This window comes from Tamandua tetradactyla, chromosome 18 (assembly GCF_023851605.1).
Source record: "Tamandua tetradactyla isolate mTamTet1 chromosome 18, mTamTet1.pri, whole genome shotgun sequence".
In the NCBI taxonomy this organism is placed as follows: domain Eukaryota; kingdom Metazoa; phylum Chordata; class Mammalia; order Pilosa; family Myrmecophagidae; genus Tamandua; species Tamandua tetradactyla.
In genome coordinates this window covers 33,516,344-33,543,552 of record NC_135344.1, presented here as the reverse complement: position 1 = coordinate 33,543,552, position 27,209 = coordinate 33,516,344, and the positions used below count along the sequence as shown (strand labels likewise).

The 27,209-nt window shown below is 36.9% G+C and overlaps 1 protein-coding gene across 4 annotated transcripts in view; it reads right to left on the bottom strand.

The window, feature by feature from the left end:
* DYM (dymeclin) overlaps positions 1–27,209 on the bottom strand; it is a 603,069-nt gene that overhangs the window by 484,223 nt on the left and 91,637 nt on the right. The window lies entirely within an intron of this gene.

Genomic DNA, 27,209 nt, shown 5'->3' with positions numbered 1-27,209 from the left:
GAGAGATTATCCTCAAGGTTATTCTTACGCATTACACAGCTACCTCTTTTTAGTTACGGTGTATTGGAGTGGCTAGAGGGAAGTACCTGAAACTGTTTAACTGTATTCCAGTAGCCTTGATTCTTGAAGACAACTGTATAACTAGATAGCTTTTAAAATGATGTGACAGTGTGATTGTGAAAACCTTGTGTGTAATGTTCCTTTTATCCATGGTATGGCGAGATGAGCCAAACAATAAGGACAATAAATAAATAAACAAAAAATAGGGGGAGATTAAGGGGGAAAAATTGGGTAGATTGAAATACTAATGATCAATGAGAGGGAAGGATAAGGGGTATGGAGTAAATGAATTTTGTCTTTTTATTTCTTTTTCTGGAGTGATACAAATGTTTTAAAAATGATTACGGTGAAACAATTATATGATGATATTCCGAGCCAGTGATTGTATGCTATGTATACACTGTACATGTGTAAAGATTTTTCAATAAAAAATATTTTTTTAAAGTTAAAAAGAATGATAAAATAGAAAGCCTATTTCAGTGGAAACCAATCTTTAGAACCCAAAAGAAATAAATTACTTTTTATTTAAAATTTAAAAAAGAATACTTATAATTTAAAAAAGAATACTCAAATTTAAAATTTAAAAAAGAAGACTGCTTACTGATCCAGAGGCAGTCAATAACATTGACTCAGATATACATTCCAATTTTAGTAACTTACTTACCAGCTATGTGATCTTGGGCTAGTCTCAACTCATTGTGTCTTAGTTTCCTCACACATAAAATAGAGATAATAACACAATTCTGCATCATAAGGTTGTTGTCTTGATTAAATGACATAATATGTGTAAAAGTGCTTTGAACAGTGCCTGGCACAAAGCAAACCCTCAGTAAAAAATACTTGCTATACAGTATTTTTTCCTAACTAATAAATCAAAGTAATGCCTTACATTTGTATAAATCTTTAAATGATATTCAAAACACTTCCAAATTTATTGGTGCATGAAAACCTCTTCCAATGAGTATAACAGTTACCACCTCTATTTTTATAGATAGACAAACTAAGGCTTCACTTTTAGGAAACGGAAACCTAAGAAGAACGAAGAGCCAGCTTTCACACACTATCTGACTGTGTTAAAAATTCATTTCTTCCAATACACATGGCAAAGCAAATCCTCCAAACTGGGACAACATTTCCATGGCTGATTTTAAAAATCCTACCCCACCCTGGACCCTTTGCTCCACACCCATATGATCTCTGCTGTTGCTGATGAAATACGCTTTTTAAAAGAAAACATTACAGCTTTCAATAAGAAAATTTTAGAAAAGCTGTGGAAGAAAACTGAAGCTATCTCTAGAACTATACTATCTGATATGGTAACCCCCAGCATGTACAGTTACTGACCACTTGAAACGTGAGTAGTTCATATTGAGATGGACTTGAAATATAAAATGATTTCAAAGATTTTTAATATGGAAAAAAAGAAGGGAAAACATGTTTATATTTATTAATTTCTCTACTGATTACATGAAATTATAATATTTAAGATACACTGGGTTAAATAAAATTTATTATTAAAATTTAATTTAGGACATTCTAGAGTGTAAAATGGTGATGAAATGTATAAATTAAAAAATATTTTTGTATGAGGGAGAACAAAGGAATGTCAGTATTGCAGGGTATTAAAAATAGATGGTATATGGGAAAAAGTACAATCAATGTAAGCTAGGGTCTATAGTCAACAGTAACATTGTAATATGCCTCCACTGAATGTAACAAAGGCATTATGCTAAAACTAAATAACAACAGGCGGTGAGGGGGGTGGGAAAGGGATATGGATGAAGAAAGGAAATATCTTCAGATAGAACACTGTGGCGAAGGCATATCTATACACTTAGGCTGGACTGTATGATGTATGAATAAAACTTTAAAAATGAAAAAAATTAATTTCACCTGTTTCTTTTAATTTTTGCTAATGTAGCTGCTGGAAAGCTTTAAATTGCATATGTGGCTCACATTATATATCTAAGGACAGCTCTGGTTGCCTGGTCCAGGATGGGGGTAGGACTTTTTAAACCAGCCGTGGAAGAGTTGTCCCTACTTGGAGCATTTGCTTTGCCATATGTATTGGAAGAAAAGAACATGAATCTTTAACACAGTCGGAGAGCGTGTGAAAACAATATCATGTATACTAACAAATATTATATATGCACATAAAGCTGACACCCACTATCACTTAAGTGACTGTGCCACTACCTTAAATTCTATTTCTTCATATTCAAAAAAATAAACACCTCCAATAAATCCCAGAGTGATGTGAACAGTGAATAAAAAAGTATTTGCAAAGTCCCCTTGGGGGAATGCAGAGAAAGGGGGAAAAACTTCAACTTCCCCATTTGAAGAATTCCTGATATTCTCACAAGCAGTGGGGACAACCAAATCAATAAGCCAAGCCCTTGATTCTGGGGTTTTCCCATATGAAACTTATCCCTGCAAAGGACAGGCTAACCCTACTTAAAATTAGGCCTAAGAGTCAACCCCAGAGCACCTCTTTTGTTGCTCAGATATGGCCTATTTCTCTCTCAGCCAACACGGCAAGTGAACTCACTGTCCTCCCCCTTCTACATGGGACACAACTCCCAGGAGTGTCAACTTCCCTGGCAACGTGGAATAGAAATCCTGAGCTCGGACTTGGCATCAAGGGATTGAGAAATCTTCTTGACCAAAAGGAGGAAGAGAGAAATGAGACAAAATAAAGTGTCAGTGGCTGAGAGATTTAAAGCAAAGTTGAGAGGTTATCCTGGAGGTTATTATTACTCATTTATATATATATATCCCCTTTTCAGTTTATGGTGTATTAGAGTGGCTAGAAGGAAGTACCTGAAACTGTAGAGCTGTGTTCCAGTAGCCATGTTTCTTGAAGACAACTGCATAATGATACAGGTTTTGCACTGTGACTGTGTGACTGTGAAACCTTATGTCTGATGTTCCTTTTATCTATAGTATGGATAGATGAGTCAAAAATATGGATAAAAATTAAACAAATAATGGGGCAAACAAAGGTTAAAATAAATTGAGTAGATTGAAATACTAGTGGTCAATCTGAGGGAGAGGTAAGGGGTATGGTATGCATGAGTTTTTTCTTTTTTCTTTTTTATTTCTTTTGCTGGAGAGATGCAAATGCTCAAAAAAATGATCATGGTGATGAATACAGAATTATGTGATGATATTATGAGTCACTGATTGAACACTATGCATAGAATGTTTGTATGTCAAGAATGCATGTTTGTTGTTTACAATAAAAATATTTTTTTAAATAACACATTTTTTTCAAAGTTAAATCTTTAAGTTCCATCTCAGATTGGTTTTTTTAGTCAAGATAACCTAGAAATGATCCTACCATAAAGGATACATGGGTCTCTGGCATTTATCACTATATTGAATATTTTGGGGTGTATGCCCACCTCACAACGTCTCTGTCTTCTGTCCTCCTTTCCCCTTTTTCTGTCTTTCCATATTTTCCTCAGGGATGATCAGAGGCAGTCATGTTTGTTCAGCATGACCCCACTTCCTGACCATAGGTGACTGGATCAAGGACAGACATCTAACCTAAGCTAGCCGGAGTTATGGAGAATTTGGAATTGAGACAGAAAGACAGGCTTTTCCACATGGCTAGATCTTGGCTGCAAAGCTGAGGGCTATGGGAAGCCATCCTCTATCCACCAAGCTGACAAAACCAATTAGTAAGAAAAATGACTAAAAAAGCTACATGAAAAGAAGAAGAGGATAAACAAAAAAGTACTCTGTTTTCTTGCTGACCTTTCAATTCTTTTATCAGTTCTTCCTTAAGCCTTGCTGTGTGTTTCTGATTTTGGATTCTAAGGGCTCCAATCTCTTCAATACATATGCCCTCTTCCTGGCATATGCTAAATCAAACTGATTTTTGTTAATAACCAAAAGACTTCTAATTAATAAATCACTATAATCAGAGTCAATTATGCACATTATAGTAGGAGATGGCAAGAAGTGAGATACACAAACTACTCAGCTTATTGGTCATTCAGGCAAGAAATAAAAGTAAAGATGCATAAAATACAAAAGATCATCAAGAGTTTTATCAGGCTAACGTTTAGATCAAACGCCTAACATCTGTTTCACTGGTGCTTCTACTTTCTTCAGTCAACAATCATCCTCTTTTTAAACTGTTCCAAATCAAAGAGCTTCAATTATATACATGTACTATAATCTTCAAAGGCTTCTGAAGTAATTCACTCAACAAACAATTCTTGAATGCCTTGGACATGCTGGGATCTATGAACGAAGCTGCCTCTGCTTCCATGTTGCATGGAGGGATAGGAGAAGCAGACAATCTATTTGGTACAAAGAGCTGTGAAGAGAAAGTGTAGCCCTGTGCATAAGTGACAAGACTAGCCCTGTGTATGAGCCTATAGGAGGTACACCCAACCCACCCCAGGAGGAATCAAGGAAGGCATTCTGTAGGAAATTCACTGGAAGAATCAAGAGAAGTCAATCATGTAGATGAAAAGGGGAGGGCTTTCCAGAAATAAGGAATAGCATATGCAAAGGCACAGCAGCCACAGAAAGCCTGGCACTTTCTGGGCAGTGGAGATTGATCAACATGGGGTAATAAAAAAAACACATGGCTGGAGAAGTACAACATATGGCTGGAGTATGGAATTCATTTTTCTCAAACTACAGCCAATAGAAAAATACTGAATGTTCCCAGAACAGGGTTCTCATTTATTTAAAATACACTATTTATCTATTGACAAAAAAAGATTAACTCTAACACATATTAGGGGGGTTGATTTTGACATCACTTCCTCCAGGATGCGTTCTTTGACCACCTAAGACCAATTAAGAACCACCCTCTGGACTCCCAGGCATGAATCCAGACCTGGCATCATGGGATCAACAATTCCATCCCCACCAAAAGGGGGAAAAGAAGTATAATTAATAAAGTATAAGTGGTAGAGAGAGTTCAAATAGAGTTGAGAGGCTACTCTGGAGGTTGCTTTTATGCAAGCTTCAGGTAGACCTTGCTATCTATCATAGCTTGCCAACCCCCAACTAGAACCATTCCAGCCAATCCTAAAGAACACCTAGGGCAATATATAAGATTCCACAAGGGTTCCCTGCACTAGAGTAACTTTCTAGAAACCTACAACCTCCAGTTGGGTCATGGTCCAGATAAGTCCTGAAACCTAGCCCAGCCTCTACAGAACATCAGATAGTTCCATCTCTCTATCCCGTATTAGTGACAGACCCTTCCAATATGAAAAATTTAGAAATGCCATAGTCCAAACACCCCTAAAGAGAGATGGTGGAGTTATACACAGAGAAGATAGGATTTAACAAATGACTATGAATGCTGAATCACTGAATTGATACCTCTTTAAGTCTCCAGTATTTTAAAACAGCTAAAAGTAAAAATTTTAAATTGTGGAATTGTAACCCATGTCAATCTCTGAAATATGCTCTACAACTAATTGTGGTGCTGTGCTTTGGAGTTTATAGCTTTTCTGTGTATATGGGTTTTTTTCCCACAAAAAAAGAAGGAAAAAAATTTGATTGTGATGATAAAAAAATATTTAAGCCCTCTAGCCTATATTCTGGAGCAGCTAGAAGCAAAAATATGAGAAGATCATATGGTAGCCCATGACAAACTCTGGGATCTGTCCTGTAACTACTTGCTGAAGGGTGCTTTGAAAACTATTGCTTTTTTATTTCTTTGCTTTGTATATATGTTATACTACACAATAAAAAGTTAAAAATCAAAGAAAAAAAAAAAAAAAGAACCATCCTCTGCCCCAGAGCAATAATCTTTTATAAAACTGTGCATGGTGTAGCTTCATCGTGCATTTACTTATCTGTGGTTCCTAAAAGAAGGTGGGTTCCTGGTTCACGTCAGTGTTCCCAACCTGGCACAAAGCAGGCACTTAATAAAAATTGATGGACTGAATAAATGCCATTGTTAGAAAGTTCACTACTTGAAACAAAATTATTTCCCCTTGTACCTCAAGAAACCCTCCTTAATCTCCAGCCCTGAAGGCAAGGTCTGTCCCTCAAGTTTAAATAATTAAAAAAAAATTTAAAGGCATTTGTTTCCAAATGTAAAACAGCATAATCTTTTTGAAGCAATCTGATTCCTTTGTCATTCAAGGAGGCTGAAACCAGAAAAGGATGGGAGTTGTTCTACCTCCCCTGGGAAGCAAGCACCCCCTTACTGTGAGCCAGCCAGGACTTGCTATTCAGTGGGGATTATGCCTCATCAGGCCTTGGCGCCCTCCCCCCCAACACACACACATGGATCTGAAGCAGCACCACCGCCCACCACCTCTCCTTATTGCTAAGAGCAGAAGCACCTTAAGCTCTGAGAACAAGGAAAATTTCTCATTCACCCATGCTTCCTCCATCTTGCTGGTACAGAGGCTCAACCAGAGGAAAAACACTTGATAATTACCTATTAAATAAAGGATTCATAGACCTTTGTGGCAGTATTCCTGCAATTTCTGCACACTGAAGCTTTACTTATTCTACAAAGGAAATCAGTCAGGCAGGACTGCCAAAAGCAACACTTTGCTTGCTATAATAGAATTCCTTTCCTCTCATCCCTCCATATTCCAATTTTCTAAACTCTTAGAACATTTGAAGAATAAGCTGCTTTCCCATTTGCTTGATTTAGAACTATAATGAGGCTGTAAGCAACTGGGGTGTTTGGTTAATTGTGGCTGCCTATTATAGACATCTATGCACAGTACCATTTTAGTTAAACAAATGAGCTCAGAAGTTCTGGCAGAAGGCAATTAACAAATCATCATTTGCAGTAAATAAAAGTAAAATGGTACTACAAAAGTATAAGTTTCCAAGACGATTACAATTAGAATCCAAATGTTTCTGAAAGCAGTTTGGGGCACTGGAGACATGCAAAATGTGGGCAACAGGCAGCAGTCAGATATTCATACTAATAGAGATTAAATAAACAAGTACCACACAAAGCATTTCAAACCCACTATATATATAAACTCCATACCTCCAAGTCACTTTAAAACATGCCAGTAATGGGAATTAGGGACAAATACCTAAAACTAGTAATCTCTTAATCAAACTTTTAATAAATGAAGTAAACTCAAGTATAAACAATCACATTGATCCAATGGCGCAACATGGCAATCTTTATATGTGATGGTATATTGGGATCCTTATTCTTGGGACTCTGCCATAACATCACTCTGACAGCAAAATAAACAGCTGCATCCACAGAACAGGAGTCTAAATATGGCTGGTGAAACCCCAGAGAACAAAGAGGCTTAACAGACAGGAGAACTATGCCTAGGAATCGCTCCCCCCATATTCCCCCCCAAAAAATCACCAGAAAATTTAAAGCCAGTCTGTAGGAGCCAAGGGTTAAAACAAGACCTGCAGAATTTGTTGGAAGCAGCTGGCCTCAGGATGGCGGCAGTATACTGTGGAGATTGTTACGTAGAGCGGTCTGGGAGGAAGAGAATGTTTACCCCAAATGGTTATGTTAAGTATGAAGAACACTGTAAGATAAGAACTTTGCTCCCTCAGGAAATGCCTGCATATCTATTGACATCCTGTGGTATATAACCAGGATCTGGTTAAGAATAAAGTTGTCTGAAGTCTGTCTGAAGTAAACTCAAGCTTCAGACCCCCTGAGCCCGTCTGTGTCTTTCTTTTTCTCCTTCTTCCTTTCTTTCTTTCTCATCATTCCTTAATATCCTTCGAGCTCCATTTCAACAGGAAGCAACACCAGTCTAGGGATTTTTCTACAGTTATAAGAACCTTCAGTGGGCTGGCTGAAGATACTTCAGCAAGGAAGTGATCACTAAAATCTTCACTACTACAGGGAGATTCTTTTTAAAAAAACTGTCATGCCTATTTCTGAGCTATATTCGAAGACTCCCCCTTCCTTAGTTTGATTTCATGAATAGAATCTCCATAGAAAGAGAAATGTCATCAACCTCAACCTCATACTCTCCACATGCTTCTGTAAGAGCTTCAGCAACAAAATTCCAACAATGAATAACTATAATACTGCCAAATTATCTCTGAGTATCAAACAAGCAATAAATCTGCTGAATCCAACATATACCATGACCAAGTTAATTCACTGAGGAATGTAGGTAGTAAAGAAGGCTGGCAAGGTAAAAACAGAATAAAAGAGAGAAGAGCTTTAAAATACACCAGATTAAAGAGTTTGAATTTTAATCTATATGTAATGGGAAGCCATTAAGCATAGAATCAAAATCACACACTAACAAAACTCTTGTAGCAGCAGCAAAGTGCCTAGTTATACAATACTTAACTGTCAAATCCTGCTAAGATCTGCAGCCAAAAATTAAAAATGATTAGAACCCTAACGAAAATGATGGAACCATGTGTTTATAACAGTGCCTATGTAATTAACTACTGCTACCAAGCATCAGGCTAGCAAACTTGGATAAACCATTATCTGTAAAGCAGAACACAAGTTCATAATCTTTAAAACTTCTAGTTTAATTCCACTAAGATGATATAACAAACTGGAATACTAGGAAGAATTACCACCAGAAAAAATATGAAATGCCTACACATCCACTGGATTCACAGACTGGCCACTTTCAATACTTACATAACAGGTGTACCACCTCCGAATTAACTACTACTATCAATGAACAAACTCATACACACTGCCCAAATGGATTTTCAATCATGTGGCCCATTACTGAAAAAAGCATAGGGTCCCAGTATAATAGAAAGAGTTTAGATCTTGAAGTCACATATTTAAGTTTCAGCTTCCTCATTCCCTATTGGTATGATCTGGGCGAGTTATTTGCAATTCTTATTCTTCATTTGTCAAATGGAGGTAATGACACCAACATCTCATTGAACAGTTTTAAAGAACAATTTTAAAGATTGTATGGCAATGTGTGGAAAGCACCCAGTAGCTAGCTTAGCAAATGCAAGTTCCTTAACCTGCAATGAACAGACAAACAAACAAATAAAAACAAGTATTAAACTGTAATTTTGTACATATTCATTCCTTGATACAATTGACAAGCTTTCCCACCATGGGGGTGTGGGTAAGGAGCGTAAAGCATTATTTGGAAAATTTTTAAGTGGTTTTACATTTTTAAATATTATCCAAACAACTGTATGTGATCTGCTTTGATTTTATTTACATTATTTTAACACAGGTTTAACTCTAGTTGACTATAAAGGAAATTAATATTCCTTATTCACCTAGCAAAATTTCTCAGTATTAACAAATTTGTTTGATGTTTTATAGCTCATAAAGTGGTTATAAATACATTATATCATTTAATCCTCACAAACATCCTGTGAAAAAGGTACAGTACTATTTCTATTCTACAGATGAGAAATGACACTTATAAAGAACATACTGATAAACAGCAGAAAAGAGCTGTAAACTCATGTCATTTTACTTTTTTAAAAGAAAATATTTGGAAACCACATATATGATAAGGGTTTAATATCCAGAAAATATAAAGAAATCCTACAACTCAACAATAACAGCCAGAAAAAACAATTTAAAAATGGGCAAAAGACCTGAATAGGCATTTCTCCAAAGAGGATATACAAATGGCTAAAAAGCACATGAAAAGATGCTCAAAAATCACTAGCTGTTAGAGAAATGCAAATCAAAACTACAATGAAATACCATTTCACACCTACCAGAATGGCTACTATTAAAAACAACAACAGGAAATTACAAGTGTTCGGAAGGATGTGGAGAAATAGGAAAACTCATTATTGCTCGTGGCAATGTAAAATGATGCTGCTACTGTTAAAGATAGTTTGGCAATTCCTCAGAAAGCTTAAGTACAGAATTACCATATGACCCAGCAATCTGACTACCAGGTATATACACAAAAGAACTGAAAGCAGGGACTTAACCAGATAGTTGCACAACAATGTTCATAGTGCCACTATTCACAATTGCCAAAAGATAGAAGTGACACAATTGACCATCAATTAATGAATGGATAAACAAAACATGGTATATTCATTCATAGGGATACTATTTAGCATTAAAAAGGAACAACCAGGAGATAGAATGGGTAGCACAGAATTTTTAACTAAGTTCAATTCAACTGTTTGGAAATGGATGGAGCTGTGGTAGCACATTATGGTGAGTGTAATTAACAGCAGTGAATTATGTGTGTGACTGCGTTGAAAGAGGAAAATTAGTGTCATGAACATCACTGGAAGGAAAGCCCGCGATTAAAACATGGGACTGTATAACACAGTGAACCTGTGGTGGACGAGCACTGTGATTAACAGCACAAATAAAGTGTTCTTTCATGAACTAGAACAAATGCATGTCACTGTTACAAGGAGTTATTAATAGGGTGGTAGATGGGAAAAAATGCACCTATTGCAAACTATGGACTACAGCTAACAGTAATATTTTAAAATTCTTTCATCAACAGTAACAAATGAGCCACACCAATGCTAGGGGTCAATAATAATGGGGGAGCGATAAGGAATATGGGATGTTTTCGGGTTTTGTGTTTGTGTGTTTATAGCAATGAAAAAATTCTGTTCTAAAAATTGTGGTGATGAATGAACAAGTATGTTGTGATACTGTGAGCCACCGATTGTGTACATTGGATAGATTATATGGTATGTGTGAATATTTGTCAATAAAATTGCAAAAAAAAAACAAAAAGGGGACTGAAGTGCTGATTCATGTGACAATATGGATGACCCTTGAAGAGATCATCTTGAGTGAAATAAGCCAGATACAAAAGGATAAATATCGTATGATCTCAATGATATGAAATAATTAGAAAAAGCAAAATTATAGAGTCCAAATCTACAATATAGGTTATCGAGGACTAGGTTGGGGTAGGGATTAGGAGATAATGCTTAAATTGAACAGAATTTCTATTGTGGCTGATTGTAAAGTTTTGGTAATGGGTGGTGGCGATAGTAGGACAACATTGTGAATGTAATTAACAGAACTGAATTATCCATGTAAAGTGGTTAAAAGGGAAAATTTTAGGTCGTATATAAGTTACTAAAATAAAAATTAAAAGAAAAAACATAGGTCTGGACAACCTAATGAATCCTATTGTAAACGATGGATTATAGTTAATAGCACAATTATAAAAATGTTCTTTCATGAATTAGAACAAATGTATCTCGCTAACAGGTGATAATAACAGGGTGTACTGGGAAGTCTATATTTTACATATTTTATGTATGACAATTCTGTAAACTAACAACTTCTCCAACGAAAAAAATTTTAATTTTCTAAAAAAGAAAATAAGAATTGGCAAAGATGCAGCATAATTGTAAAAATATGCCTTTTTTTTATTATTGCAAAAATGACCAATGCTACAACCAAAATGAGATATCACTACCTATCAGAGTCCCTAAAATAAAAAATAGTGACAACACCAAGTGCTAGAGAGGATCCAAAGAACTGGATCTCTTATACATTGCTGATGTGAATGTAAAATAATTCAGTCACCCCAGAAAGATTCGGCAGTTTCTTAAAAAACTAAACATATACTTACCGTACAACCAAACAACTGAACTCCTGAGCATTTATCTCAAAGAAATAAAAGGTGATGAGCAGGACATCATCAGCATGGTGACATAAACAGCTACTGAAAATCTCTCCCCAAGGATTCAATGAAAAAAAAAGTGACAATTCTCAATTTTTCAGAGCTCTGGAGAAGGTACCTACAGATGCCAAATTGAAGAGAGAGACAAATATCAGGTAGGAGACCTCCTTCCCAGAGCTGACTGTCCTCTTCCCTTCCCCTCACTCGATCTCACACACAGCACCAGTGGGGCAAAGAAACAGCAGCTGTGATCCCTTCCACTAGGGACACAGAATACAAATTCTCTCATAGCAGTGAGACAGACCCCCATCATTTGGAGACCCAGGGGACAGGGGAGGACATCTCAAGATCCAGGCCAGTGAGAAATAAGAAGTCTGACAAAATGCGGATACAGTCTGTATTTCCAACCCCGGATTCAAAAGCCCTTTCCCCACCCCTGAAGGAAATGGCAGCCAGTGGTCTGATCCCTGTCATATAGTTGGCCAAATACTGGGTCAGCTTGGGGAGATCTCTGCCACAAATAAAGTGGGGGGTACAGCCCAAAGGTGAGCCACATTTTGGCCTGAAAAGTGAGGATGCAGCAAATCCAAAGATATCAAACTGCACCATCTTCTAGACAGAACAGGAGGTATAAGGGAATTGAAGGTTTTTCCAGATATTATCCAAAGAACATATCAGAAACCATTAGGACTGGTCTAGATCCCCTATACGGAAACTTGCTTTTTTGTTGGCTGAGAAATACAAATGACCCAATTCTTAAAGCAGTGGCCTAAAACAAACACAGGACTTGTGGACCAGTGAAAAACAGCACCAAGGAGACCCAGCAGACTTGTTTTACCCACAGAGACCTTGCAGTAGTCTTAGTGCCTACCCCCCATGAAGGAGTCTTGTTTGGGGGGATGACCAGGAGAGAGCCAACAAGAAACAGAAAAACAAGAGCTGAAAAATTCTGATCAGTTAAACCTAAGCTACACTAGAGTTCTAGAATAAGTTGAACTGAACACCAAAAAAACAGAGAACGAAGCCAACAAACAAGAAAATCTTAAGTAAAAGAGTGAAAACCACCTCCAGAATAAACTAATCAAGGAAATCAGATGCCTCAACAGCAACAAAAAATTATGAGTCACACTAAGAAAAATAAAAATATGTCCCAGTCAAAGGAATAAACTAACACCTTAAAGGAGAAACAGGATTTGAAACAACTAACTAATGCTCAAGAAAACTTGCTAAATCAATTCAAAAATCAAATCAATGAGTTGAGGGAAGATATGGTAGAAGAGATGAAGGATATAAAATACACAATAGGTGACTATAAAGAACTCAAAAGCTTGAAAAAAACAAACGGCAGAAATTATGGGAATGAAAGGCAAAAGAGAAGAGATGAAAAAAAACAACAGCAATTTACAACAGCAGATTTGAAGAGGCAGAAAAAAGGATTAGTGAACTAGAGGACAAAACATCTGGAATCCTACATACAAAAGAGCAGAAAGGGAGAAAAAATGATAAAATATGAGCAGGATCTCAGGGAATTAAATGACAACATGAAGCATACAAATATATGTATTATGAGTATCCCAGAAGGAGAAGAGAAGGGGAAAACACAGAAAGAATAATGGAGAAAATAATCACCAAAAATTTCCCATCTTTTATGAAAGACATAAAAGTACAGCTCCAATAAGTACAGCATACCCCAAACAAAATAGATCCAAATAAATCTACAAGACACATACTAAACAGACTGCCAAATGTCAAAGACAATGAGAGAATTTTGAAAGTAGTAACAGAAAAGCGATCCATCACATACAAAGAAAGCTCGATAAGATTATAGGCAGATTTCTCAGCAGAAACCATGGAAGCAAGAAGAAAGTGGTATGATATATTTAAGATAGTAGAAGAGAAAAACTGTCAACCAAGAATTCTATATCTGGCAAAACCGTCCTTCAAAATTGAGGGAGAGGGCAGGCCACAGTGGCTCAGCAGGAAGAGTACTTGCCTGCCATGCTGGAGACCTGGGTTTAATTCCTGGTGCCTGCCCATGATAAAAAAAAAAAAGAAGAAGAAGAAGAAGAAAACTGAGGGAGAGTTTTAAATATTTTCTGACAAACAGACACAGAAAGAATTTGTGAACAACAGACCTGCTCTACAGGAAATACTAAAGGGAACACTACAGGTAGGTAGGAAAAGATAGGACCGAGAAGCATGTAGAAATAAAGATTATCAGTAAGGGTAAAAAGAGAGAATGAAACACAAGATCTGATATATCAGAATAATGCTATGACCTATGCAACAATGTAGATGAACCTTGAGGATATTATGTTGAGGGAAATTAGCCAGAAACAAAAGGACAAATACTGTACGGTCTCACTAATATGAACTAACATTAATGAGCAAACTTTGAGTTAAAGTTGAGAACACAGGTTATCAGGAGATAGAAAGAGGGTAGAGACTGGGCATTTGATGCTGAAGGAGTGCAGAATGTTCAACAGGATTGATAGTAAAGGTTTAGAAATGGACAGCACAATACCATTTGATGGCAGCAGAATATTGTAAATACACGGAACAAAGTTGAATAGTGAGAGTAATTGGAAAAGGAAGGCTAGGTGCATATTCGACAACAGAAGAAAAGACACAAGATAAAGACTGGAACCGTGTAACTCAGGAAAATCTAGAGTGAACAACATGGTGATTAAATGTACAAAGATAAGAATATTTTTACATGTGGGAGAACAAATGAATGTTAACACTGAAAGGTGTTGAAAAGGGGATGGTTTATGGAAAAATTGCAAATTAGGGTCTATAGTTAACAGTTACATTATAATATGCTTCCAATAAATGTTCCAAAGGCAATATATGTCCAAAAAAAAAAAAAGTAAAGGACTGGTAAAATTAAATGCACTATATACAAGAATTAAAATAACAGGCTCAACTTTGAAAAAAACTTAATCAATGAAGTGAAAAATCTTACAATTTATAATTTATTAAAATAAAAGCTGGTAATGCAGAAAATAAAAAAGCTGATCAAAACGTAGTTCATACAACATCAGAGAGCTCCATCTCCCTACTCCCAATTAGTGACACACCCTTCCAATATCAAAAATTTAGAATTGCTATATAGCCCAAACAACCCCAATGAGAGGTATGAAAAGATCAAAGGTGATGGTGGAATTATACAGAGAAGATAAGACTTAACAAATGAATATAATGCTGAATCATTAAATTGATATCTCTTTTAGTCCCCAGTATTTCAGACCAGCTAAAAGTAAAAGCTAAAATTGTGAAATTGCAACCCATGTCAAAAGTCTGAAATATGTTCTACAACTAATTGTGGTGCTGTGCTTTAAAATTTATAACTTTTTTATTTATATGTTATTGTTCACAAAAAAAAAGGGAAAAAGTCAATTGTGATGATAAAAAAGTATTTAAGCCCTCTAGCCTCCTATATCCTAGAGCAGCTAGAAGGAAAAATATGAGGATTGTACAGTAGCCCATAACAAACTCTGGGATCTATCCTGTAACCACTTCTTGAAGAGTGCTTTGAAAACTTGCTTTTATATTTCTTTGCTTAATATATGTTATGTATAGTATATATGTTATACTGTGCAATTTTAAAAGTTAAAAAAAATGTAGCTCATATAATATGATTCAAATTTAGGGGCAACTGGGGAAATCTGAATATTGCATATGACATGCTATTATTAAATCAATATTAAATATTTCAGGGGTTATGATGGTATTTTGATTATATAGGAGAAGGTCTGTATATGTCATGAATCTTTAATTTACTCATCACATAATTCAGAATAAACGCAGAAAGGGAGAATGTGAACAACTGTTCAATCTGGGAAAACAATCTACGGGCATTCAATGTACTATTCAACATTTTGTTGGACTGAAATTTCTCTAAATTAAAATAGGAGGAGAAACATGGGGAGGGGAGCTTATGTTCATGCAAAAACCTATTCATAAATGTTCATAGCATATTATTCATGACAGTCAAAATCTGGAAATAATCCAAATGTCCTTTAATAGGTGAATATTTAAACAAACTGTGGTACATTCACAACATGGAATACTACTCAGCAACAAAAGAAGGTACTATTGATACACACAATGACTTGGATGGATCCCAGGGATACTAAGTTGGGTGAAAAGAGCCAAGCTCAAAAGGTTACATTTTGTCTAATTCCATTTATATAGCATTCTTGAAACAAAATTATAGAGATGGAAAACAGATTAGTGGTTATCGGAATTTAGGGATGGGGTCTGGAGGTGGGGGGGGTCAGAGAAAGATGAGTATAGCAATACAGGGAGAGCACAAGGGAGCCTGGTTATGATGGAATAGTTAAGTAGGTGGTTACTCAAACTCACACATTTGATAAAATTTTATACTGCTATGTGCACACATACACACACAAATGAGTGCAGAGACAATGGCTGAAATTTGAATAGGCTCTGTGAATTGTACAAATGTCAATTTTCTGGCTTTGTATTATATTATACTTATCTAAAATGTGATTGCTGGAGGAAACTAAGTGAAAGTACGTAAGACCTCGTTGTAAATTTTATGCGGGGGAGGTGTGCACACCTTCCTGTAAACATATAATTATTTCAAAATAACAAGTTTTAAAAAATACAACTATAAAAAGAATAGAATGGGGCTGCAAGGGTAGTTCAGTGGTAGAATTCTCACCTGCCATAAAGGAGACCTGGGTTCAATTCCCAGCCCATGCACTTCCCAAAAACAAACAAACAATCAAGCAAAGAAACAAAAAAACAAACAAAACCAAAAATTCAACAAATGGTACTACAATAACAGGATACTCACATAGGAAAAGCATGAAAATGTGACCCCTGCCATACACCATACAGAGAAAAAATAATAATAATAAAATAAATAAAACAAAAGGCTGAAAAAAGCTATACAAAAAAAGTTATATAAATAAACACATTTGTAAAATACACACATATACATAATTTTTATAAACATGATTATGTTATATGAATGATTTTATAACTGGCTTTAACCACTATCCAAAGCATATGATCATTTTTAATGGTTGTATATTGTTTCAACGTGCAAGAAGCATAATTTTTGTTTGTTTATCCCATCTCCTTAGTGGCAGATATTTAGGTTATAAGCAATTTTCTGCTATCATAAACACTGCTATAAAGTACATTATTACAAATATATCTTTCTACACATATTTCTGAACTTGTCCACTTATCTTCTTATCATAGATTCTAGAATTATGAGATCAATGAACCCTTCTGTTCTGATGAATACTGCAAATTACATTCCAGAAAGGTTTAACCAATTATCATTCCCACAATAGTGCATAACTGTGACTTATAAGCACACACACTACTAAATTTTCAAAATTGCAAGTCTATATGTTTTCATACCAAATCCAGTGATTTTTATATGTTTACAGTAAGCAAGTACAAGAACTTCTAATATAAACACAGATTATTTTCCCAGAATGGCCTGCAGAGAATTCATAAAGGACATGACATCTAACTAGGAAACTACTGCCATGGCACTGTAAATTTAGAACAAATCTATTCAATACCATCTAAATTCTTAAATTGTACCAGGCAAACAATTTTTGTATTAAGTAATATGGACAATGGAACATACAATAACTGCTATACAGAATTTAAACTGTTACAATCCTCAGACATGATAAACAGTTCTGCCCTTAACTTCAAAGATGGAAAAGTGAGGTAGAGACAAAAATGTTCAGTTGTGATTAAAAAAAAGTAAAAAATTTGGCAATTACAAAGAAAATTATTGATTATATAATTTTATGATAATGACATACTGATTTTATGATAAAGACTGTTTTATGATTGACTCTATTAGCCATTCTTGAAGAAAATGCCTCCAAATGCCATCAAGTGGCAGGTGAGAAGAACAACAGCCCTGGCTTGCTGGTTAGATCTGCTCCTCAGCTGAGGGAGACCCGCCACTGCTTCAAGAATGAAGGAATACAAAGACAGGACAGGAGTCCAGGGTTAAAGCATGTATCATTTCACTCATCAACAAAGGACCACTGCTAAATGTCAAGCAGTTTTACAAAACTGACAAATGAAAAAGAAAGAATATTTGGTGGTGGGGAAAAAGGTGAATTCCAAAAGAAGCCTACAGTTCGAGAATTCAAGTTTCCATACCAAAATAAATATATAAAATAAGGTCATTTAATGAAATAATTATCTATTCCTGACAACTCTCACACACAAAAATATGCAAAAGATTTTTGTAAGATAGTTTAGTCAATTGGTGTTTACAGATCATACAGGCTACATTTGCAAGTAAAATACAATTTAAATTAATAGAAGCCACACATGCAAGCCAATAACTTAACTAATGATTTGTGTCCTACACCACAGTGCCAATATGCAGCGCCAGAAGGAACTGCTTGTGGTTCTTTCCACCATCCAAGTCTTTTTATCTTTTTTCATATCTCTCTTTTCTTTTCTACCAACCTACCTCTTTCTTTTTCAAGTACTACTAAGAGATGTCAGTGGATTCTGCCAGACCTTGTTATTGCTCCTCAGGAATTAAAAAAATAAAATAAAAAATAAGCTGAACATTGTATAATTTTGGAAAAGAAGGTTACCAGTTGGTTACAGGACAACACTGTAACCTAAAAAAAAAATCACCTTATCATATTCTCAACTGTAAAAATATTTTAGTTGCTACATAAAATTAGATTTTTAAATTTTTTTACACTACAGAGAAAAATAATGTTAAAAAAACTAAATTACAACAATAAAAAACAATAATTACAAAGTACACATTTATCAGAACAATTTGAGCTCCACCGATTTAGAATTTAGGGTTGTTTAGCTAGCACTGAACTGAAAACTGACCTTTATGTTATATTTTAAGAAAGTGTGTCAACAAGAGAAGAAAGGATTTGGGAAAAGTACTTTTTATTCTAAAAAGGACTGTGTTCAAAGATTTTAACATATTTACTGGTGACATGAAAATAAATTTGCTGACTAAAAATAACTTTCATTTTGTACAGTTTTACCTATCTACTATTTGAAGTCCTTTCACCATATCGTCTCATTTCTTTTCAAAATTTTGAGAAACAGACTGAGGAAATGAGATTAGCTACTTTTTATTAAAGCAGACCTACATAATACCAACCTAGAAACAATGCCACAACTACTTGGAACGTCTACATATATATAAGAGAAGTTGTATCATACCATCCAAGTATAACCTATTTTAAAATTATATCTTTGTTTATGATTACAATAATGCAAAAAATATGTCTGGAAGGAAACAGAAAATGTTTGACAAGGAAAGCTGTAAGAATATAATGACTGTATTATAACTGCCATGAAACCATAAACCATAGATTGGTCAGGAATCTAAATTTTTTAATTATATAGTCTCTAAGCACAGCTGTCAGTAATTTAAACCAGTTTTTTGTTGTTGTTGTTCTTTTAATCACACCAATCTCATATGTGAATTTCATTAATGAAAGATAGTTCAAATCCTTTAATGACGAACAGATGGTCATAAGAACGAAGCTGAACAGGCTGGGGTTAAAGTAAATCAGAACATAAGGGTAAGGAAGACAGTGTCTATATTTTAGAACCACACACATACTCTTTGAGACCAATGGAAGAAAGGTTGATTTGATCTGGAACTGAAATTTTCTGTAGTATATAATCTAATTCAACCTATCTGTATAGCTCATTTGAACAACTGAAACACAGGAAGCACAGAATAAGAAAGAGGTCCTTTAATCCTATATAGATTATTGTAATGCCTGGAAACATCCTAGAGTATATTAAGCACACAATCAAAAAGTATTGGCTAAGTTCCTTGAGGAAGGGGAGAAACAATACGGAAATACTAAACCCTACCATCAGGGAACCCCCTGTTACTGTGCCAAATTTTAGGGATACCCAAATCAAAAGGCCATGCCCTTGATCATGAGGCTTACTCTTGTGAAAACTACACAGTAGCAGAGAAGCTTAGACTACCTATAGGTATGCCTAAGAGTTACTTCTGGAGGACCTCTGTTGTTGCTCAGATGTGGCCTCAGTCTCTCTAAGCCCAAGTTTGCAAGTGAAATCATGGCCCACCCTTGCTATGTGGGACATGACATCCAGGGGTGACAGTCTAGCTGGCGATGTGGGACATGACTCCCAGGGATGAATCCAGACCTGGTACCATGGGATCAACAATTACATCCTGACCAAAAGGGGAAAAAGAAGTATAATTAATAAAGTATCAGTGGCAGAGAGAGTTTAAATAGAGTAGAGAGGCTACTCTGGAGGTTGCTCTTATGTAAGCTTCAGGTAGACCTTGCTACCTATCATAATCTACCAATCCCCAGCCAGGATCATTCCAGACAATCCTAAAGAACACCTAGGGCAATGTGTAAGATTCCACAAGAGTGCCAGGCACTAGAGTAACTTGCCAGAAACCTACAACCTCCAGATGGGTCCCTGGTTCAGATAAGTCCTGAAACCTAGCCCAGCCTCTCCAGAACAGCAGATAGTTCCATCTCCCTACTCCATATTAGTGACAGACTCTTCCAATATCAAAATTTAGAATTGGAACAGCTCCCGGGGCTACAGCAGGGAATGGACACACAGCGTAACCCAGTCTGGGCTGGTTAGTCTGACTGCGAAACTCGGCTGCGGTGAGTGAGATCCCCGAGCGGCGGGCGATTTCCCGAGCAGCCGCAGCTGCGGCGGTCCGAGCTAATCCCTCCCTCCTTCCCGGGCTGGCTGAGGGACGCGGAGAGACAAGCTTCCCAGCCAAGGCGGCCGGCGCCACACTTTTGCGGGCGGCTTCGAGTCTCGGCTTCGAGTCCGCGACTACGAGTCTCGCATCAGAGGGCTATCCAAAGTCTGGGCTGGCAAGTCTGATTGTGAGACTTGGCTGCGGCGAGACCCCCGAGCAGCCACAGCTGCGGCGGTCCGAGCTAATCCCTCCCTCCTTCCCGGGCTGGCTGAGAGACTCGGAGAGACAAGCTTCCCAGCCAAGGCGGCCGGCGCCACACTTCTGCGGGCGGCTTCGAGTCTCGGCTTCGAGTCCGCAGCTACGAGTCTCAGATCAGAGGGCTATACAAAGTTTGGGCTGGCAAGTCTGACTGTGACTCTTGGCTGCGGCGAGACCCCCGAGCAGCGCGTGATTTGCCGAGCAGCCGCAGCTGCGGCGGTCCGAGCTAATCCCTCCCTCCTTCCCGGGCCAGCTGAGAGTATCGGAGAAGCAAGTTTCCCAAGCCGAGGCAGGCGGCGCCTTTCTTCTGCGGGCGGCTTCGAGTCTCGGCTTTGAGTCCGCGGCTACGAATCTCAGATCAGAGGGCTATCCAAAGTCTGGGCTGGCTAGACTGACTGCGAGACTCGGCTGCGGTGAGACCCCCGAGCGGCGCGTGATTTCCCGATCAGCGGCAGCTGCGGTGGTCCGAGCTACTCCCTCCCTCCTTTCCGGGCCGGCTGAGAGTATTGGAGAAGCAAGTTTCCCAAGCCGAGGCAGGCGGCACCCCTCTTTTGCGGGCGGCTTCGAGTCTCTGCTTCGAGTCCGCGGATACGAGTCTCGGATAGGAGGGCTATCCAAGCAGCGGTAGCCCCCCCACACGGGAGGCTTCCTGGTCCGGTGGGGAATCCCCCAGGCCCGCTGCAGCCCGCAACCAGCCACAGGGTCCCCTCAAGCCGCGGCAGCTGACGCCCCCACCACGCACGGCCCCTGAACCAACGGAGAGAATTGGATCCGAAATCCCCAGGCCACGGAGATCCGTGACTGGGGGAGACCCGTTCCAAACACTTGAGACAAACGTGTGCCACGTGCACCACATACTGGGCAAGATAAGAAAAACAGATTCCAGAGATTTCACAGAAAAATATTACAACCTTGCTGGGTCCAACACCAAGAGAAATCTGAATAAATGCCCAGACGCCAGCAGCAGAAGATAACTGTCCACGCTCAAAAGATTGAGAATATGGCTCAGTCAAAGGAACAAACCAATAGCTCAAATGAGACACAAGAGCTGAGACAACTAATGCTGAATATACGAACAGAAATGGAAACCTCTTCAAAATGAAATCGATAAATTGAGGGAGGACATGAAGAGGACATGGGCTGAACATAAAGAAGAAATAGAAAAACTGAAAAAACAAATCGCAGAACTTATGGAACTGAAGGATAAAGTAGCAAACATAGAAAAAATAATGGATAGCTACAATGATAGATTTAAAGAGACAGAAGATAGAATTAGTGAATTGGAGGATGGAACATCTGAATTCCAAAAAGAAACAGAAACTATCCAGAAAAGAATGGAAAAATTTAAACAGGGTATCAGGGAACTCAAGGACAATATGAACCGCACAAATATACGTGTTGTGTGTGTCCCAGAAGGAGAAGAGAAGGGAAAAGGAGGAGAAAAACTAATGGAAGAAATTATCACTGAAAATTTCCCAACTCTTATGAAAGACCTAAAATTACAGATCCAAGAAGTGCAGCGCACCCCAAAGAGATTAGACCCAAATAGGCGTTCTCCAAGACACTTATCAGTTAGAATGTCAGAGGTCAAAGAGAAAGAGAAGATCTTGAAAGCAGCAAGAGAAAAACAATCCATTACATACAAGGGAAACCCAATAAGACTTTGTGTAGATTTCTCAGCAGAAACCATGGAAGCTAGAAGACAGTGGGATGATATATTTAAAATACTAAAAGAGAAAAACTGCCAACCAAGACTCCTATATCCAGCAAAATTATCCTTGAAAAATGAGGGAGAAATTAAAACATTCTCAGACAAAAAGTCACTGAAAGAATTTGTGACCAAGAGACCAGCTCTGCAAGAAATACTAAAGGGAGCACTAGAGTCAGATACAAAAAGACAGAAGAGAGAGATATGGAAAAGAGTGTAGAAAGAAGGAAAATCAGATATGATATATATAATACAAAAGGCAAAATGTTAGAGGAAAATATTATCCAAACAGTAATAACACTAAATGTCAATGGACTGAATTCCCCAATCAAAAGACATAGATTGGCAGAATGGATTAAAAAACAGGATCCTTCTATATGCTGTCTACAGGAAACACATCTTAGACCCAAAGATAAGCATAGGTTGAAAGTGAAAGGTTGGGAAAAGATATTTCATGCAAATAACAACCAGAAAAGAGCAGGAGTGGCTATACTAATATCCAACAAATTAGACTTCAAATGTAAAACAGTTAAAAGAGACAAAGAAGGACACTATATACTAATAAAAGGAACAATTAAACAAGAAGACATAACAATCATAAATATTTACGCACCGAATCAGAATGCCCCAAAATACGTGAGGAATATACTGCAAACACTGAAAAGGGAAATAGACTCATATACCATAATAGTTGGAGACTTCAACTCACCACTCTCATCAAGGGACAGAACATCTAGACAGAGGATCAACAAAGAAATAGAGAATCTGCATATTACTATAAATGAACTAGACTTAATAGACATTTATAGGACATTACATCCCACAACAGCAGGATACACCTTTTTCTCAAGTGCTCATGGATCATTCTCAAAGATAGACCATATGCTGGGTCACAAAGCAAGTCTTAACAAATTTAAAAAGATTGAAATCTTACACAACACTTTCTCGGACCATAAAGGAATGATGTTGGAAATCAATAATAGGCAGAGTGCCAGAAAATTCACAAATACGTGGAGGCTCAACAACACACTCCTAAACAACGACTGGGTCAAAGAAGAAATTGCTAGAGAAATTAGCAAATACCTCGAGGCGAATGAAAATGAAAACACAACATATCAAAACTTATGGGACGCAGCAAAGGCAGTGCTAAGAGGGAAATTTATTGCCCTAAATGCCTATATCAGAAAAGAAGAAAAGGCAAAAATTCAGGAATTAACTATCCATTTGGAAGAACTGGAGAAAGAACAGCAAGCTAACCCCAAAGCAAGCAAAAGGAAAGATATCACAAAGATTAGAGCACAAATAAATGAAATTGAAAACATGAAAACAATAGAGAAAATCAATAAGGCCAGAAGTTGGTTCTATGAGAAAATCAACAAGATTGATGGGCCCTTAGCAAGATTGACAAAAAGAAGAAGAGAGAGGATGCAAATAAATAAGATCAGAAATGGAAGAGGAGACATAACTACTGACCTCACAGAAATAAAGGAGGTAATAACAGGATACTATGAACAACTTTACGCTAATAAATACAACAATTTAGATGAAATGGACGGGTTCCTGGAAAGACATGAACAACCAACTTTGACTCAAGAAGACATAGATGACCTCAACAAACCAATCACAAGTAAAGAAATTGAAGCAGTCATTCAAAAGCTTCCTAAAAAGAAAAGTCCAGGACCAGACGGCTTCACATGGGAATTCTATCAAACATTCCAGAAAGAATTAGTACCAACTCTCCTCAAACTCTTCAAAAAAATCGAAGTGGAGGGAAAACTACCTAATTCATTCTATGACGCCAACATTACCCTCATACCAAAACCAGGCAAAGATATTACAAGAAAAGAAAACTACAGACCAATCTCTCTAATGAATATAGATGCAAAAATCCTCAATAAAATTCTAGCAAATCGTATCCAACAACACATTAAAAGAATTATTCATCATGACCAAGTAGGATTCATCCCAGGTATGCAAGGATGGTTCAACATAAGAAAATCAATTAATGTAATACACCATATCAACAAATCAAAGCAGAAAAATCACATGATCATCTCAATTGATGCAGAGAAGGCATTTGACAAGATTCAACATCCTTTCCTGTTGAAAACACTTCAAAGGATAGGAATACAAGGGAACTTCCTTAAAATGATAGAGGGAATATATGAAAAACCCACAGCTAATATCATCCTCAATGGGGAAAAATTGAAAACTTTCCCCCTAAGATCAGGAACAATACAAGGATGTCCACTATCACCACTATTATTCAACATTGTGTTGGAGGTTCTAGCCAGAGCAATTAGACAAGAAAAAGAAATACAAGGCATCAAAATTGGAAAGGAAGAAGTAAAACTATCACTGTTTGCAGATGATATGATACCATACGTCGAAAACCCGGAAAAATCCACAACAAAACTACTAGAGCTAATAAATGAGTACAGCAAAGTAGCAGGTTACAAGATCAACATTCAAAAATCTGTAGCATTTCTATACACTAGCAATGAACAAGCGGAGGGGGAAATCAAGAAACGAATCCCATTTACAATTGCAACTAAAAGAATAAAATACCTAGGAATAAATTTAACTAAAGAGACAAAAAACCTATATAAAGAAAACTACAAAAAACTGCTAAAAGAAATCACAGAAGACCTAAACAGATGGAAGGGCATACCGTGTTCATGGATTGGAAGACTAAATATAGTTAAGATGTCAATCCTACCTAAATTGATTTACAGATTCAATGCAATACCAATCAAAATCCCAACAACTTATTTTTCAGAAAGAAAAACCAATAAGCAAATTTATCTGGAAGGGCAGGGTGCCGCGAATTGCTAAAAACATCTTGAGGAAAAAAAACGAAGCTGGAGGTCTTGCACTGCCTGACTTTAAGGCATATTATGAAGCCACAGTGGTCAAAACAGCATGGTATTGGCATAAAGATAGATATATCGACCAATGGAATCGAATAGAGTGCTCAGATATAGACCCTCTCATCTATGGACATTTGATCTTTGATAAGGCAGTCAAGCCAACTCACCTGGGACAGAACAGTCTCTTCAATAAATGGTGCCTAGAGAACTGGATATCCATAGCAAAAGAATGAAAGAAGACCCATATCTCACACCCTACACAAAAGTTAACTCAAAATGGATCAAAGATCTAAACATTAGGTCTAAGACCATAGAACAGTTAGAGGAAAATGTCGGGAGATATCTTATGAATCTTACAATTGGAGGCGGTTTTATGGACCTTACACCTAAAGCAAGAGCACTGAAGAAGGAAATAAATAAATGGGAACTCCTCAAAATTAAACACTTTTGTGCATCAAAGAACTTCATCAAGAAAGTAGAAAGACAGCCTACACAATGGGAATCAATATTTGGAAACGACATATCAGATAAAGGTCTAGTATCCAGAATTTATAAAGAGATTGTTCATCTCAACAACAAAAAGATAGCCGACCCAATTACAAAATGGGAAAAAGACTTGAATAGACACCTCTCAGAGGAGGAAATACAAATGGCCAAAAGACACATGAAGAGATGCTCAATGTCCCTGGCCATTAGAGAAATGCAAATCAAAACCACAATGAGATATCATCTCACACCCACCAGAATGGCCATTATCAACAAAACAGAAAATGACAAGTGCTGGAGAGGATGCGGTGAAAGAGGCACACTTATCCACTGTTGGTGGGAATGCCAAATGGTGCAACCACTGTGGAAAACAGTTTGGCGGTTCCTCAAAAAGCTGAATATAGAATTGCCATACGACCCAGCAATACCATTGCTGGGAATCTACTCAAAGGAATTAAGGGCAAAAACTCAAACGGACATTTGCACACCAATGTTTATAGCAGCGTTATTTACAATTGCAAAGAGATGGAAACAGCCAAAATGTCCATCAACAGACGAGTGGCTAAACAAACTGTGGTATATACATACGATGGAATATTATGCAGCTTTAAGGCAGGATAAACTTATGAAGCATGTAATAACATGGATGGACCTAGAGAACATTATGCTGAGTGAGTCTAGCCAAAAACTAAAAGACAAATACTGTATGGTCCCAATGATGTGAATCGACACTCGAGAATAAACTTGGAATATGTCATTGGTAACAGAGTTCAGCAGGAGTTAGAAACAGGGTAAGATAATGGGTAATTGGAGCTGATGGAATACAGACTGTGCAATAGGACTAGATACAAAAACTCAAAAATGGACAGCACAATAATACCTAATTGTAAAGTAATCATGTTAAAATACTGAACGAAGCTGCATCCGAGCGATAGGTTCTTGTTTTGTTTTGTTTTGTTTGTTTTGTTCTTATTATTATTACTTTTATTTTTTTTCTCTATATTAACATTCTATATTTTTTTCTGTTATACTGCTAGTTCTTCTAAACCGATGCAAATGTACTAAGAAACGATGATCATGCATCTATGTGATGATGTTAAGAATTACTGATTGCATATGTAGAATGGTATGATGTCTAAAAAAAAAAAAAAAAAATGGTCAGCACAATACTGCCTAACTGTAATGTAATTATGTTGGAACGCTGAATGAAGCTGCATCTGATCTATAGTTTTTTTTTGTTTTTTTTTCTTTCTCTTATATATTTTTGTACTTTTTATTTTTATTTGTGTTTTCTCTGTGTTATCACTTTATTTCTTTTTCTGTTGTCGTGCTATTTCTTTCTCTAAATCGATGCATATGTACTGAGAAATGATGACCATACACCTATGTGATGATATTAAGAATTACTGATTGCATATGTAGAATGGATTGATTTCTAATGTTGTGTTAGTTAATTTTTTTTAATTAATAAAAAAAAAAAATGCAAAAAAAAAAAAAATTTAGAATTGCTATAGCCCAACAACCCTAAACAGAGGTATGGAAAGATCAAAGGT